General features: G+C 43.4%; 1 pseudogene; it reads left to right on the top strand.

The window, feature by feature from the left end:
- Positions 1-334: 334 nt before the first annotated feature.
- On the top strand, positions 335-15,421 carry LOC139539967 (glutaredoxin domain-containing cysteine-rich protein 2-like; annotated as a pseudogene).
- The last annotated feature ends 425 nt before the right edge of the window (positions 15,422-15,846 follow it).

A 15,846-nucleotide genomic window follows, 5' to 3' on the forward strand; every position in this document is an offset into this window, starting at 1 on the left:
GGTGGTCTGATTCCGGTCCCACTCGCTCGCCCAAGGATCCCACCTCGCCTCCGAGGAATCCCGGAAGTCCACAGAGTCTACGTTTCTGAGTGAATCCGTGGTTACCCGAGTTCCCCTTGAGAGTCTCTGAGGTCTGCCGATACAACTTGGCAGAGCTAGGTTGTCTCCAGCCGAATGTTTACGCAGACTTAACACCAAACGTTGTCTGTATTGCAGGACTACCGGTCATTATGTGTCTACCTGTCCATTAAAAGACCAGGCTCATCAGTAGGTACGAGTACTCTGGTTGGCCATACAGATAATTTTCCTTCTTCCGTTACTCGTAACCCTCTCCATGCCATCCTGCGGTGGGGGCCACCAGTCGAAATCTCTCCGTGTACTCATTGACTCTGGGGCCGATGAGAGTTTCATGGACACTACCCTGGTGTCAGAGCTGGCCATCCTCACTCAGCCCCTCTCCATTCACATGGACGTTAGAGCGCTGGATGGGCGCTCTATAGGCAGAGTCACCCACAATACCACTCCTATCAACCTGCGAGTGTCAGGGAACAACAGTGAGACTATGTAGTTCAGGCTCATCAAGTCTCCTCAGGTACCCGTGGTATTAGGGTTTTCGTGGCTCCAGCGTCACAATCCCCTCATCGACTGGACTGCTGGTGTTATTATGGGCTGGAGCCCGTTCTGCCATGCTCATTGCCTGAAGTCGGCGTAGCCTGCCCAGGGACGTCTTCCTGTGGGCTCGGAAGAAGCCTCAGACCTCTCCACCGTTCTCGCGGAGTACCAGGACCTCCGGGAGGTTTACTGCAAGGCCTGGGCCACTTCGCTTCATCTGCATCAACCCTATGACTGCGTGATTGACGTTCTCCCGGGCACTACTCCCCCATGGGGATGGCTGTATTCACTGTCAGGTCCGGAGAACAAGTCTCTGGGAATGTACATCAAGGAGATGGCCCAGCTCATGGTGCTGCACAACTTCTGGATCCATGGACTTCCAGTCAACATGGTCTCCAATCGTAGTCCTCAGATCTCGTCCCGGTTCTGGAAGGAGTTCTGCACCCTAATTGGGTCGTCGGACAGCCTGTCTTCTGGTTTTCACCCCCAATCTAATGGCCAGCCGGAGCGAGCCAATCGGGACCTGGAGATGGAACTTCGTTGCCTCGTCTCCGCCAAACCCACCACCTGGAGCTAGCAACTCGGGTGGGTGGAATACCCCCATAACACCCTTCCCTGCTCGGCCACTGGTCTCACACCCTTTGAATGTTCCTTGGGATATCAGCCCAAGGAACACTCTGTTTTGTACCTTTTGATACTGCCCTGGATTACTGACATCTGCCTGCCCTGACCCTGAGTCTGCCTGCCGTTCTGTACCTTACAGACCCTGCTCTGGATTACCAACCTCTGCCTGCCCTTGACCTTCCTTTGCCTGCCCCCTGTTTTATAACCACTTCTGTGATTCGAACGGTCTTTATCTGGGTCTTATCCTGAGTTCTAATAGCATACACATGACCATAGACAACCATAGCTAATTAATAGAGACAAACTTTGTGTGAAGATTAAATATTAATATGAGAAGGACTAACCACATATTGTAATTTGATAGATACTGTAATTAAGATAACGTTTACTCTATTTTTTGTATTTTTTTTAATAAAAGCCTAATAGATCACCTACTCTATAAAAATCTAATATTTGTGATTTTTCCCCCTGCTCAAAAGACTCCTTTAACACATTGGAAACTTCTGAATCCTCTCTTTGTCTACTTGCAAAATAAACTTGTTCCATTGTGCTGAAATAAACCGGGTGTCAATCCCAGTCCAAAATAATTATGTATTGAATCAGTTCAGCAATAATTTAAGACGGACATGAATATTTCATGCTCATCTGTAGCTTCCCATCTTGTCAGAGGATGGAGTGTGATGACAAAGTCAAAGTACAACTTCAATTCCATGTGCAAGACAGTAATAGACCCGTAATGTCTGCCTAGAACAAATCACTTGCAATGCATTATGGATGAGATTCTGAAAGGGAACAGAGACTATATTGGCTGCTATATTGTCTTTTCTGGGACTAGACCCACATAAGCCAATGAAGTCAGTTTACAAAGAGGAGTTATTCATCAGTAACTCTGCTAGGGCTCTCTCAGTAACTTTGCCACTGTCAGTGAATTCATATTTTCAGAGATTTTCAGCCATGTTCTATTAGGATTATATGACTTGACACATGGGTGTACTTGAAATTGTGCTCAATCCTATTTCCAAATGATGTGCAATTCATGTATTCAGTGTTGTAGCGGTCTTCAAAACGGTTCTGAATTACTTTTTAGATAGTCATGACAAAAAAAAAGAAATAGTGCTTGTGTATACATAGCATGTGTTTATGTCTTTGTTGTATCTGCAAACGCATGCTGAGGCCAGGCAGAGTGATGCCTTGCGGAAGGTCACTGAATGCAATGATTTATTATGACTATTGAACACATTTGAAATGCATCAGTGGAGTGCTAAAAGGAATAATAAAATACATCAGAACTACATTGAGATCACAGTGGCAATACTTTCAACCAAACCAGCAGGATTCCTTGGACATTAAATTATTCCTTTACTGAGATGCAACCAAAACTGTTTATCTCATGAACGAGCCCATGGTTGTAGTACAATCAGATAACACAGACTTGGACTGGGTAAAAGGAAACAAAAGGGGGATCCATCTAAGCCTCACATTGACTCACAGTATAATACCAGTTATCTGTGGAGATAATTGCAAGATTGATTTAAACATGCATGGGGGTTAATGGCAGCTATTTGTTAGATTAGTGGGCCTATCTAAAAGGGCTCCTCACAGGCATACGCCCCAACCCTAAAAGCTAATACTGATATTTGTGATTTCTAAACAGAGATACAGTTGAAATCGGAAGTTTATATACACTTAGGTTGGAGTCATTAAAACTCGTTTTTCAACCACTCCACAAATTTCTTAAACTATAGTTTTGGCAAGTCGGTTAGGACATCTACTTTGTGTATGACACAAGTAATTTTTCCAACAATTGTTTACAGACAGATTATTTCACTTATAATTCACTGTATCACAATTCCAGTGGGTCAGACGTTTACAAACACTAAGTTGACTGTGCCTTTAAACAGCATGGAAAATTCCAGAAAATTATGTCATGGCTTTAGAAGCTTCTGCTACGCTAAATGACATAATTTGAGTCAATTGGAGATGTACCTGTGGATGTATTTCAGGGCCAACCTTCAAACTCAGTGCCTCTTTGCTTGACATGATGGGAAAATCAAAAGAAATCAGCCAAGACCCCAGAAAAAAAATTGTAGACCTCCATAAGTCTGGTTCATCATTGGGAGCAATTTAGAAATGCCTGAAGGTAACACATTTATCTGTACAAACAATAGTATGCAAGTACACTGCTCAAAAAAATAAAGGGAACACTTAAACAACACAATGTAACTCCAAGTCAATCACACTTCTGTGAAATCAAACTGTCCACTTAGGAAGCAACACTGATTGACAATAAATTTCACATGCTGTTGTGCAAATGGAATAGACAAAAGGTGGAAATTATAGGCAATTAGCAAGACACCCCCAAAAAAGGAGTGATTCTGCAGGTGGTGACCACAGACAACTTCTCAGTTCCTATGCTTCCTGGCTGATGTTTTGGTCACTTTTGAATGCTGGCGGTGCTCTCACTCTAGTGGTAGCATGAGACGGAGTCTACAACCCACACAAGTGGCTCAGGTAGTGCAGTTCATCCAGGATGGCACATCAATGCGAGCTGTGGCAAAAAGGTTTGCTGTGTCTGTCAGCGTAGTGTCCAGAGCATGGAGGCGCTACCAGGAGACAGGCCAGTACATCAGGAGACGTGGAGGAGGCCGTAGGAGGGCAACAACCCAGCAGCAGGACCGCTACCTCCGCCTTTGTGCAAGGAGGTGCACTGCCAGAGCCCTGCAAAATGACCTCCAGCAGGCCACTTTGGTGGGAAAAGTGCAAATCAATCCCAGAACAACAGCAAAGGACCTTGAGAAGATGCTGGAGGAAATAGGTACAACAGTATCTATATCCACAGTAAAACGAGTCCTATATCAACATAACCTGAAAGGCCGCTCAGCAAGGAAGAAGCCACTGTCCAATACCGCCATAAAAAAGACTATGGTTGGAAACATGGATTACCACTGATAACACTGCTACTCCTACTGCTCTCTCCTCGTCTGCCCACGTGTTCTCGCACACCCCGAGAGCTTCTGGTCAGCGGGGTGGTGGCACTGGGATCCTCATCTCTCCCAAGTGGACATTCTCTCTTTCTCCCCTGACCCATCTGTCTATCGCCTCCTTTGAATTCCATGCTGTCACAGTTACCAGCCCTTTCAAGCTTAACATCCTTATCATTTATCGCCCTCCAGGTTCCCTTGGAGAGTTCATCAATGAGCTTGACGCCCTGATAAGTTCCTTTCCTGAGGATGGCTCACCTCTCACAGTTCTGGGTGACTTTAACCTCCCCACGTCTACCTTTGACTCATTCCTCTCTGCCTCCTTCTTTCCACTCCTCTCCTCTTTTGACCTCACCCTCTCACCTTCCCCCCCTACTCACAAGGCAGGCAATACGCTTGACCTCATCTTTACTAGATGCTGTTCTTCCACTAATCTCATTGCAACTCCCCTCCAAGTCTCCGACCACTACCTTGTATCCTTTTCCCTCTCGCTCTCATCCAACACTTCCCACACTGCCCCTACTCGGATGGGGTTGTGCTTACAGCCCAGCACCGTGCAGGACGTTTGGCATTTGCCAGAGAACACCAAGATTGGCAAATTCGCCACTGGCGCCCTGTGCTCTTCACAGATGAAAGCAGGTTCACACTGAGCACATGAGCACATGTGACAGACGTGACAGAGTCTGGAGACGCCGTGGAGAATGTTCTGCTGCCTGCAACATCCTCCAGCATGACCGGTTTGGCGGTGGGTCAGTCATGGTGTGGGGTGGCATTTCTTTGTGGGGCCGCACAGCCCTCCATGTGCTCGCCAGAGGTAGCCTGACTGCCATTAGGTACCGAGATGAGATCCTCAGACCCCTTGTGAGACCATATGCTGACACATGCACATTTGTGGCCTGCTGGAGGTCATTTTGCAGGGCTATGGCAGTGCACCTCCTTGCACAAAGTGCGCGCAGGTAGCTGGTGCCTGCTGCTGGGTTGTTGCCCTCCTACGGCCTCCTCCACGTCTCCTGATGTACTGGCCTGTCTCCTGGTAGCGCCTCACATGTCTCTCGGACACTACGCTGACAGACACAGCAAATCCTCTTTCTGTCCACAGCTCGCATTGATGTGCCATCCTGGATGAACTGCACTACCTGAGCCACTTCGTCGTGGGTTGTAGACTCCGTCTCATGACTCACCACTAGAGTGAGAGCACCGCCATGCATCTCACAAAGTGACCAAAACATCAGCCAGGACAGCATAGGTTCAACTGAGAACGTTCGTCTGTGGTCACCTACCTCGCAGAATCGACTCCTTTTTTTGGCGGTCGTCTTCCGCTAATTGCCTATAGATTTCTGCACCCTGTTTGTCCTACTTCCATTCTGCACAACGCAGCCCATCTGGTGATCAACTTTCCCAGTTGTCACATCACCCCGTGTCCTCCGCTCTCTCTACTAGCTTCCAGTTGACAGTTTGCATTTGCTATAAGACCATGTGTGATTGACTATGGAGTTACATTGTGTTGTTTAACGTGTTCCCTTTATTTTTTTGAGCAGGCCTGTACCTAAACACGGGCACTGCGTACATCCACCGCTAGCAGCTCACCTACCTACCTCAAGAAGGAGTCAGTTCACGCTCTGCCTAGAGATAACTGTCGTACTTTGGTGCGGCAAAAGTGGAACAAACTCCACATCGCCAGAACAACGGAGCAATCAGGACCTTCCGGAGACACCTGAAACTCCGCCTCTTGGAGGAATACCTAGGATACGAACAGTATCCTTATACCTCCACACGTAAAAGCGTTAGATGCACTATTATCAAGCAGTAATTCCACTGGATATCATAAGGCCGCATGCAGCAAGTTGTAAGAAGCCACTGTCCAATACCGCCAATAACTTAAATGTAAATGTAAATGTTTGCAACTGCACATGGGAACACTTTTTGGAGAAATGTCCTCTGGTCTGATGAAACAAAAATATAACTGTTTGGCCATAATGACCATCATTATGTTTGGAGGAAAAAGGCGGAGGCTTGCAAGCCAAAGAACACCATCCCTACCGTGAAGCACGGGGGTGGCAGCATCATGTTGTGGGGGTGCTTTGCTGCAGGAGGGACTGGTGCACTTCACAAAATAGATGGCATCATGAGGATGAAAAATTATGTGGATATATTGAAGCAACATCTCAAGACATCAGTCAGGAAGTTAAAGCTTGGTTGCAAATGGGTCTTACAAATGGACATTGACCCCAAGCATACTTCCAAAGTTGTGACAAAATGGCTTAAGGACAACAAAGTCAATACCTAGCCCTGACCTCAATCCTATAGAAAATGTGTGGGCAGAACTGAAAAAGCGTGTGCGAGCAAGGAGGCCTACAAACCTGACTCAGTTACACCAGCTCTGTCAGGAGGAATGGGACAAAATTCACCCAACTTATTGTGGGAAGTTTGTGGAAGGCTACCCAAAACGTTTCACCCAAGTTAAACAATTTAAAGGCAATATACCAAATACTAATTGAGTGTATGTAAACTTCTGACCCACTGGGAATGTGATGAAAGAAATAAAAGCTGAAATAAATCATTCTCTCTACTATTATTCTGACATTTCACATTCTTAAAATAAAGTAGTGATCTGACCTAAAACAGGGGATTTTTACTAGGATTAAATGTCAGGAATTGTGAAAAACTGAGATTAAATGTATTTGGCTAAGGTGTATGTAAACTTCCGACTTCAACTGTACCTACACACTCCATGGGAGCATGATAGTATATTATACAGTCTGAACATGTATGTGCCATGGGATGAAACACATGTTGTCAGAGCTAAATGGCTGCTGATTGCATAGTACTGGACTGGAGTGCAACATCAGTACACCTACATTTTCATGTGTCCTTTCCAAGCCTTCATGCCAATGGTAAAACGCCCACAATTCTTCTTTTGACCAACACACCACTACTACCACAAACATTATTATTTGATGATATGGTCTCAGTGTCCCCAGTGAATAATTTACTGAATAATTCAGCTGTGGTAGATAGAGACAGACAGTAGGTAGAGGTAGGCTGATCTCAAGCAGTCCGTGGACTCCATATCTTACAAGCTCATTGTTCAGGTAGGTACATAGGGTCTCAGACAGATTGTCACAGTCACATTTCCCACTAGCAGAACCATCAAGGAGCTCCAGAGGAACCTGGACAAGAAGTATGACAGCAACCAGAGGTACCACAGCAAGCCCAGGAAGGTGAGGTTCAAGCTGGCCTCGTCGGTCAGTGGCAGGATGCTGAAGCATGTGTACGAGGACGGCCAGGAACTTGACAGCCCAGAGGAGAAGTACCCCCACAGCTTCCACAGCCACAACATGCCCAGACACCTGGTGATGGTGCAGCTTTGTGGCTTCCAGGACATGCAGGACCAGGGCCCACCTACCGGACTGATGACCCAGAGGATCAACGTCTACAGAGGGAGGCTAACGATAGACCCCCTGCCCACAGCGATGCGCCAAGGCGAGACTCCAACGTAGGTAGTAGCGGCTTTGTTGAAAAACTATGCTATGAAAACTGTTTTTTTTTAGCTTAATACACAACCTCAAGATTCCCCTTCACCACACTCCTATTTAGTTTCATTACCTTTTGTAGTGCATGCGTCATGGTTTTCGATTAGTAATTCATTCTCTTCTGACGGGTGGATGCTTGTCTATGAGATTCTCTAAATGCCTCAGAGGTGAATGAACCAAGTGAGTTACACTTATTCAGCATTAAACAAAGGGAAGAACTTTAACAGAGGAAAACAAGGCCGGCGTTATGAGCGGGCCTTAGGGGGCCTGGCCAGACCTACCATATGTTTTTGCCCATACAAATAAAATATTGAAATGTTGATAATTTATTTGACCGAGACGCACACTGACAGAAAGACGCATCAATCTCAGATAAAGCATCCGAGTGAGTGAAACAGCGCCCCTCTGTCTCAGTATGTGTATAGCATGTATCTGATGCTGTCTGGACCAAAAGAGTATGGCATACCATAGCATTTCTGGTCAGACAGCATCAGATACATGGGCTACATATATTGAGACAGAGGGGTGCTGTTTCACTCATTCGGATGCTTTCTCCGGTGAGAGAGTATCAGCAGAGAGGAAGAGGCAAAGCGAGAGAGAATCAGCCCACAGCATTTCTATGGGCATAATATGCAGACCTACTGTAAGCTTGTAGGTCTGCCCGCGTTTGAGACAACCACTCCCATTGTTAGGGCGAAGACATGAGCATCTAGTCATTATACACAGAACTCTGGTTTCAGCCTGCGAATTGGAAAGGAAAGTTGGCAGGTGCACAGTGCACTGTTACGATGCTGGCTTCCCCTGAAGTAAATTGATGTTTCGCCTAAATGATCTAATTACTCCTGTCTAAAGAAAAACATTCAAAATACTTCACCAGAGAGCACGACTTAGCCACAGAGGATCATTAGCTTCTTTAAAAAATAAATTGCTGTGGTTAGGCCTACGCCTTTTTGGGCAGCAGGTGTTGCAATATTTCTAGCTGATTGAGTTGCGGCTGTCAGTGAAAAGCATCTAAAATATGTGAGAAGATAATGTGTCTCGAGTACAACTGAAAATGTTGCAACAAGAAGAAGGGTAGGGGTGTGTGGTGAAGATATGGCACGTCTCTCTCCAGAATGCATGCACTCAGCTCTCCAGAATGCGCTCCGCTGTCTCCCGCCAATTCTGGCCCATTCATTGTTTCATTGTTTCATATCCCAGGTGGGGGTACCTCCTGTTTCAGGAAGTAATGTTTCAGGAAGTAATATATAGGACCTGGGATATGGATGCCTGATGAAGATCTAAGGGTTGAAACGTTGCTAGTAAATATCACCTGGGAGCATGAGCGGCAGTGTGCGGCCTTTTCCTTTCTGTTTTCCATATGTAACCAATAGACCTAATAAATGTACCGTTAATCCCTGTAATTTGGTTACATACATTTCTGTTAACGCATGTATTAATTACAGTCATTTACCATTCTCATTTTCAGAGTGGAAACATTGTTTCAACCTGCTACACTAGTGAGAACCGAGTTTTGGTTTATTTTATAACCATTACGAGTTTTGTCAATCTTTTCATTAGCTGTGTTCGAATACTCATACTAACTGCACCAACAGTACTATTTGTTGCATAAATTGAGTATGTAGTGTGTTTATTGGTCATAGTATGGACATAGTTAGTATGGCAAAAGTTCCCGGATGTCATACTACATTTGCCAAAATATGAAGTATACAAGCAGTGGACACTATTTCCGTGCTTTTAGGGCCCATAATCCAATTCTTCAGAAAACGGGCATGGCTTTACAACGTTTTCAGATTTGAAGAAAATGTCGGAAAATATGCAGCCGAAATCTTACTAGAGCAGAGACAAATGAATTGCTTTAACTAATTATGACACAAGTTAAGGAAATGTTGAGCAATGTAATAAAGTAATGACTTTTAAATAAGTTACGTTACACATTTTGTTGGCTGACAATTTGTTAGCTACGCTTTCCTTACGGACCGCATATCACACAGCAGTATGTTAGCTAGCTATCTAAAGTTAGTTGGCTACTAATACATCGAACTTGCCAGTATATTATACGCTATCTAACTAACTAATCAACTGTGTGTTTGTGAATTCAATCTGGAGTGCCAGAGTGCGCTCTGGGCGTTCATAAATTAAGAGCGTTGTTAGATTGTCCGTTTTTACTCGCCGAGCAGAGCTGGTTAGGCTGTTTTCATGTTATCCAGAACGTTGGTGACTGTAACTGTGCTGCTGGCAACAATTTAATTACGATGTTTACTGACATATTCAACAGGTCATATTCAATAGGTGTTGAGTGTTCGTAAATTCGTCAGTTATTCTGCGCTTTGGCACACTCAGACGAGAGTGCTCTGAAATCGGAGTAGAACTTCAGAGTGAATTTACAAACGCAACCTATTGAATTGATTATTCACGACATTCTTAGCTTAGCTAAGTGGTACAGTCGTTGTGCGTTCTTAATGGACATTGTTAATGAAGTCGTAGGATTTCTAGCTAGTAATCTGTTATGCTAACAAGCTAGCAAAAAGTTGCATAGCAACAGCATCAACTTCCGGTAGACAGGAGAAGTGCTAGTACGCTCAACTGAAAGAATACCGTTTGTTTACATTATACTAAAATGTAACTAATAGTAGGTTGTATATACTCATTAAGTATGTAGTATACAGTATGTTACATGTAGTATGGGTATTGGAACACAGCTACAGTCTTTTGTTTGTAGTGCTTCGTCCTGATAACGTTGAGGGAGCGTGCACGCCTGAGCACGCATAGAAGTAGGCCTACCTGACATGTTACATGCAATTGTAGGAAAGTGCCCATTTTGGCAATGTCTGATTTCTGATTGTCTTAACTCACCATGTCCACCACAAATAAACTGAGCTTCTCAGAAATTTTTTCTCCACCTCACACATTGTAAACTAAGTCTGTTTTTTTTAACACCCATTACAAATGATAGTTCCTCAGTATTTGAGCGATCTTTCCAACTCTCCCGGCCTCGATAATCCCCAAGCGTCGGTGTGGAAGAGCAAAATATCATGATCTGATGATCCCATATATCCAGTGGAAACGTCATAAAAAACAGCTGTCTGAAACGAGCTCACTGGCGCGGGAAACTCTGAGGGCCCGAAATAGGCTAGTTGATACAATCGGTCGGATCCAGTTGATGAATTTATACAATGTTGCACTTCACCAGCAATAGTTTAAGTCAAGAAAGATAGAAAGGGAGGCAGACATGTGGAGCAGAGAGATGAATGTGATTGAAAGAACCAGAATCTTTATCAGGATATTTTCTTCTGTTTATATTTGTTGACTTTAGGCCTATGTATTTACTTAGTTGATGATGGTAGTTGATGATGATAGGCCTACTGCTGCATTGGCCTATAGGCTATCTCTGAGTTCTATGCACTCATTTCTTTAGCTGCCATTGGACCACAGTCTATCAATGAGTCCATCTGGCAGAGGCTGGTGATCACACCTTAGTTGAATTTTAACTTTTAGATTTGTATCATTTTACTTCAGATTTGTATGATTAACCTCTTGACAATGATTTTAAGAAACAAACATTTTATTATTGAAAAGAAACTGCGCATCATAACATTCACGCAGATGGGAAGGACTTTTAGGATAAATTGTAAGCTTCCCCAAACTTTAAATTCACGAGCTGCCTGTGGTCTTTACTACACCCAGTTAAGGGAACCTATACTAAATATGTATTTTGCTGTATTAGTGAACCCTTTATTAGTCCATATTCCCTATTAAATACTGTTGTTGTGTGACACAACACCAGCTATACATTTGTACTGGCACAATCATATGTTATGATGGCATAAGATTCAATGGCTAGTCTTATAACAGTTCCAATATGTTATTTCATATGAGCTGTTGGCCTATCGAACCGTGTTAAAATCAAGGACAAAACAATGTTTTTGTTTTATGCTGTCATTTGCCAACCTCAATGTGTTTGCAGTATTTTATCAACACAGCAATTAAGAGTCAGCTGATAAGATTACGGTCACATCTTTCAGTATTTTATTTACTGGAGCGAGTCAGGAGAAATGTCTCTACTGTAGTCTATCCTCTGATGTTCAGACTAGACAATATACGAAAAGCAAAAGATGTTTACTTTCATCACTATGTCAAATTTCTCCAAATGACTTAATAAAAATGCCTTTGAATAAATTACAAGGCATGTAATCACACAGTCCCATAAACAATTTATGATAGTACACTTACAAAGCCCCTCAGAAAGTTCTGTCTGCTGAAGCAAATAAAGACACAGGCCATAACCACTAAAACATCAATTCATATTCGAGTCTGTCTTTATCAATATCTTTATACTGAGTAATGCACATCATTGACCAGGCTTTTTGTTTGTGTCCTCCAGTCTTCAGTATTGGACTTTGGAAAGATAATAATCTACACCAGCAATCTGCGGATCATCCGGGCCTCTCAGAGAGAAGGAAGGACATGGAGACATCCTCAGCTCCCTGGGGGAATGGACGAGTACTCACAGGGAGGCCCAAAGCCCTCTGTGCTCACAGGGAGGAGCAGAGCACCAATCGATCGGACAAGGTAATGGTGCCTGACCAGACCATCTTGTGTCTCTCTCTAACCACATTGTCTCATCTCTCTGCCTGCTGACTGTGCACAGATAGTGATGACTACTCAGGTTCTCTGATCCTTATGAGCTGGGATACTCTCAGTAATTCCCCATGGTCACTTTTACTGATTGCAGGTTTCTTTCTCTCTCTCTGCCTCTGTCTTTCCATTCCTAACTCAATTCTCTTTCTCTCACTGTTTTTTCTCTAATTTGTCTCTTTTTCTGTTATTCTTTTGTTGCCTTTTTCCGCATTCTCTGTTTGGACCCAGGTCATGTTTCTTTTACTTGTAATATTGCGGCTAGGGTTACAAAACTACCGGTAATTTACCAAAGTTACCGTAATCTTCAGTAATTTTGTTAATAACAGAAAATCTCTGGTAATCTATCGTAACTTTGGTAATTTACACTTGAATATCTTTTAGAAAATGTATTAATATATAGTTTTAATTAGTTATATCTGTGTCCATATTGTCGATGACTTTCAAATAGATAGACTGCATGGTTCAAGAGAAAATAGCCTATACAGTGCATTTGGAAACTATTCAGACCCCTTGACTTTTTCCACATTTTGTTACGTTACAGCCTTATTCTAAAATGAATTAAATACACTTTTCCCTCATCAATCTACACACAATACCCCATAATGACAAGGCAAAAACTGGTTTTAAGTATTCAGACCCTTTGGTGTGAGACTCGAAATTGAGCTCATGTGCATCCTGTTTCCATTGATCATCCTTGAGATGTTTCTACAACTTGATCGGAGTCCATCTTTGGTAAATTCAATTGATTGGACATGATTTGGAAAGGCACACACCTGTTTATATAAGGTTCCACAGCTGACAGTGCATGTCAGAGCAAAAACCAAGCCATGTGGTCGAAGGAATTGTCCGAAGAGCTCAGAGACAGGATTGTGTCGAGGACAGATCTGGGGAAGGGTACCAAAAAATGTCTGCAGCATTGAAGGTCCCCAAGAACACAGTGGCCTCCATCATTCATAAATGGAAGAAATGTGGGACCGCTAAGGCCCTTCCTAGAGCTGGCCGCCCGGCCAAACTGAGCAATCGGGGGAGAAGGGCCTTGGTCAGGGAGGTGACCAAGAACCCGATGGTCACTCTGATAGAGCTCCAGAGCTCCTTTGTGGAGATGGGAGACCCTTCCAGAAGGACAACCATGTCTGCACCACCAATCAGGCCTTCATAGTAGAGTGGCCAGACTAAAGTCACTCCTCAGTAAAAGGCACATGACAGCCCACTTGAAGTTTGCCAAAAGGCACCTAAAGACTCTCAGACCATGAGACACAAGATTCTCTGGTCTGATGAATCCAAGATTGAACTCTTTGGCCTGAATGCCATGCGTCACGTCTGCAGGTAACCTGGCACCATCCTGAAGCATGGTAGTGGCAGCATCATGCTGTTGGTATGTTTTTCAGCGGCAGGCACTGGGAGTCTAGTCAGAATCAAGGGAAAGGTGAACGGAGCAATATACAGAGAGATAAAAACCTGCTCCAGGGCACTCAGGACCTCAGACTGAGGCAAAGGTTCACCTTCCAACAGGACAACGACCCTAAGCACACAGCCAAGACAAGGCAGGAGTGGCTTCGGAACAAGTCTCTGAATGTCCTTGAGTGGCCAGCCAGAGCCCAGACTTGAACCCGATCGAACATCTCTGGAGAGACCTGAAAATAGCTGGGCAGTGACACTCCCCATCCAACCTGACAGAGCTTGAGAGGATCTGCAGAGAAGAATGGGAGAAACTCCCCAAATACAGGTGTGCCAAGCTTGTTGCGTCATACTCAAGAAGACTTGAGGCTGTAATCGCTGTCAAAGGTGCTTCAACAAAGTACTGAGTAAAGGGTCTGAATACTTATGTAAATGTGATATTTCAGTTTTTATTTTTTTACATTTGCAAAAAAAAGAACTGTTTTTGCTTTGTCATTATTGGGTATTGTGTGTAGATTTATTAGAGAAAATGTTGATTTAATCAATTTTAGAATAAGGCTGTAACGTAACAAAATGTGGAAAAAGTCAAGGGGTCTGAATACTTTCCAAATGTACTGTATATGAAAAAAAGCATCTAATCAACAATGGCATTGTTTTCACATTTTAGTCATTTAGCAGACACTCCTATCTAGAGCGACTTAGAGGAGAAATTAGGGTTAAGTGCCTAGCTCAAGGGCACATCGACAGATTTTCACCGAGTTGGCTCAGATATTTGAACTAGCAACCTATAGGCCCAACACTCTTAACTGCTAGGCTACCTGCTGACCATTTTTCACCTCTGAAACCCGTTCAACTATTAACTTTTCTCACAACTGACACCCGTTTGACGCCAAAACATTGACAACAAATACATATTGACATTATAAAATAAAATTGTGTGTAAAAATAAGATATTTCATGCTGAAACGCTCATATTAAACATGAATGGTATTGACTAAGTTGATGGTTTATATTTAGGATAATGTTTTACAGCTTGGTCATTCTATTTTTTTTTTGTTGAAAATCGTCTTATTTAATTATTTCATATATTTTAGATGGAATAAGGCCACACAGAGGGCTAGACATAATTACAGACACCTGTGATAATCTGAAGTACCCAAAAGGGCCACTAGATGTCTTGTGATATATTGCATCAAATCCTTGAAAGATACCAACATTCTGGTAGTTTACTGGTAAACTTAGAAAGTTTTCAGTAATATACCTTTCCTTTGCAACCCTAATTTTGCCACAACATTTGTTCAATACATTAGTTATGATACAGTAGCTAATATGAGTTTGCATAGGTGGCAGTGTCCCTCTGTGTTGTTTGTGACACTGTGTGTTTATTTGTGTGCCTCCAGCAAGATGCTGCTGCCAGCATTGTGGAGGTTCGGGCTGTCCCCTGCTCTTTGTGCCATGGCAGCAAGCTGTCCACGCTGGCCAACCGCTTCAATGAGTCTATCAGTGTGCTGCGATGCCAGTCCTGGTACTCTGATGGACTGGAGAGGTGCCAGTCCTGTACCAAATGACACCAACCACTGGCTGCGTGTGCCAATTGTACCGCTGCCTGAGGTAATATCACTGTAATACAAAATGCTTATGATGGGTATGGGAGCACTGTATATGTTTTTTTAAGGAATCAGAGTTCAATTTTTGGAAAGGAAGGGTCCTACCATACATGCAGCCGGCTGAATTATAGAGAACAATTAGTGTGTGCAGTGAATATTGCATATGATAAGACAACATAATCACTCTTTTGGTGGTAGTTGGTGCATCTGAGTCTCTACAAAGATAACATGTACCTCCGACTGGTTTCTTCATGACGACATGTAATTTTAAGGAAAATATTGTAAAACAATTGCATTTTATTTTATCCACAAGGCAAGCTGTCCTATCGTCCCCACATTCAGAGAGAAAACTGCTTTTATCTCCCATGTTATATACAAAGGTAATTGATGCTTTCATTTTCACTAAGCTTAATAATGAGAGAGAGCGGGAGAAACTGACTGTAATAAATG

The sequence above is a fragment of the Salvelinus alpinus genome, chromosome 1 (assembly GCF_045679555.1).
Source record: "Salvelinus alpinus chromosome 1, SLU_Salpinus.1, whole genome shotgun sequence".
In the NCBI taxonomy this organism is placed as follows: domain Eukaryota; kingdom Metazoa; phylum Chordata; class Actinopteri; order Salmoniformes; family Salmonidae; genus Salvelinus; species Salvelinus alpinus.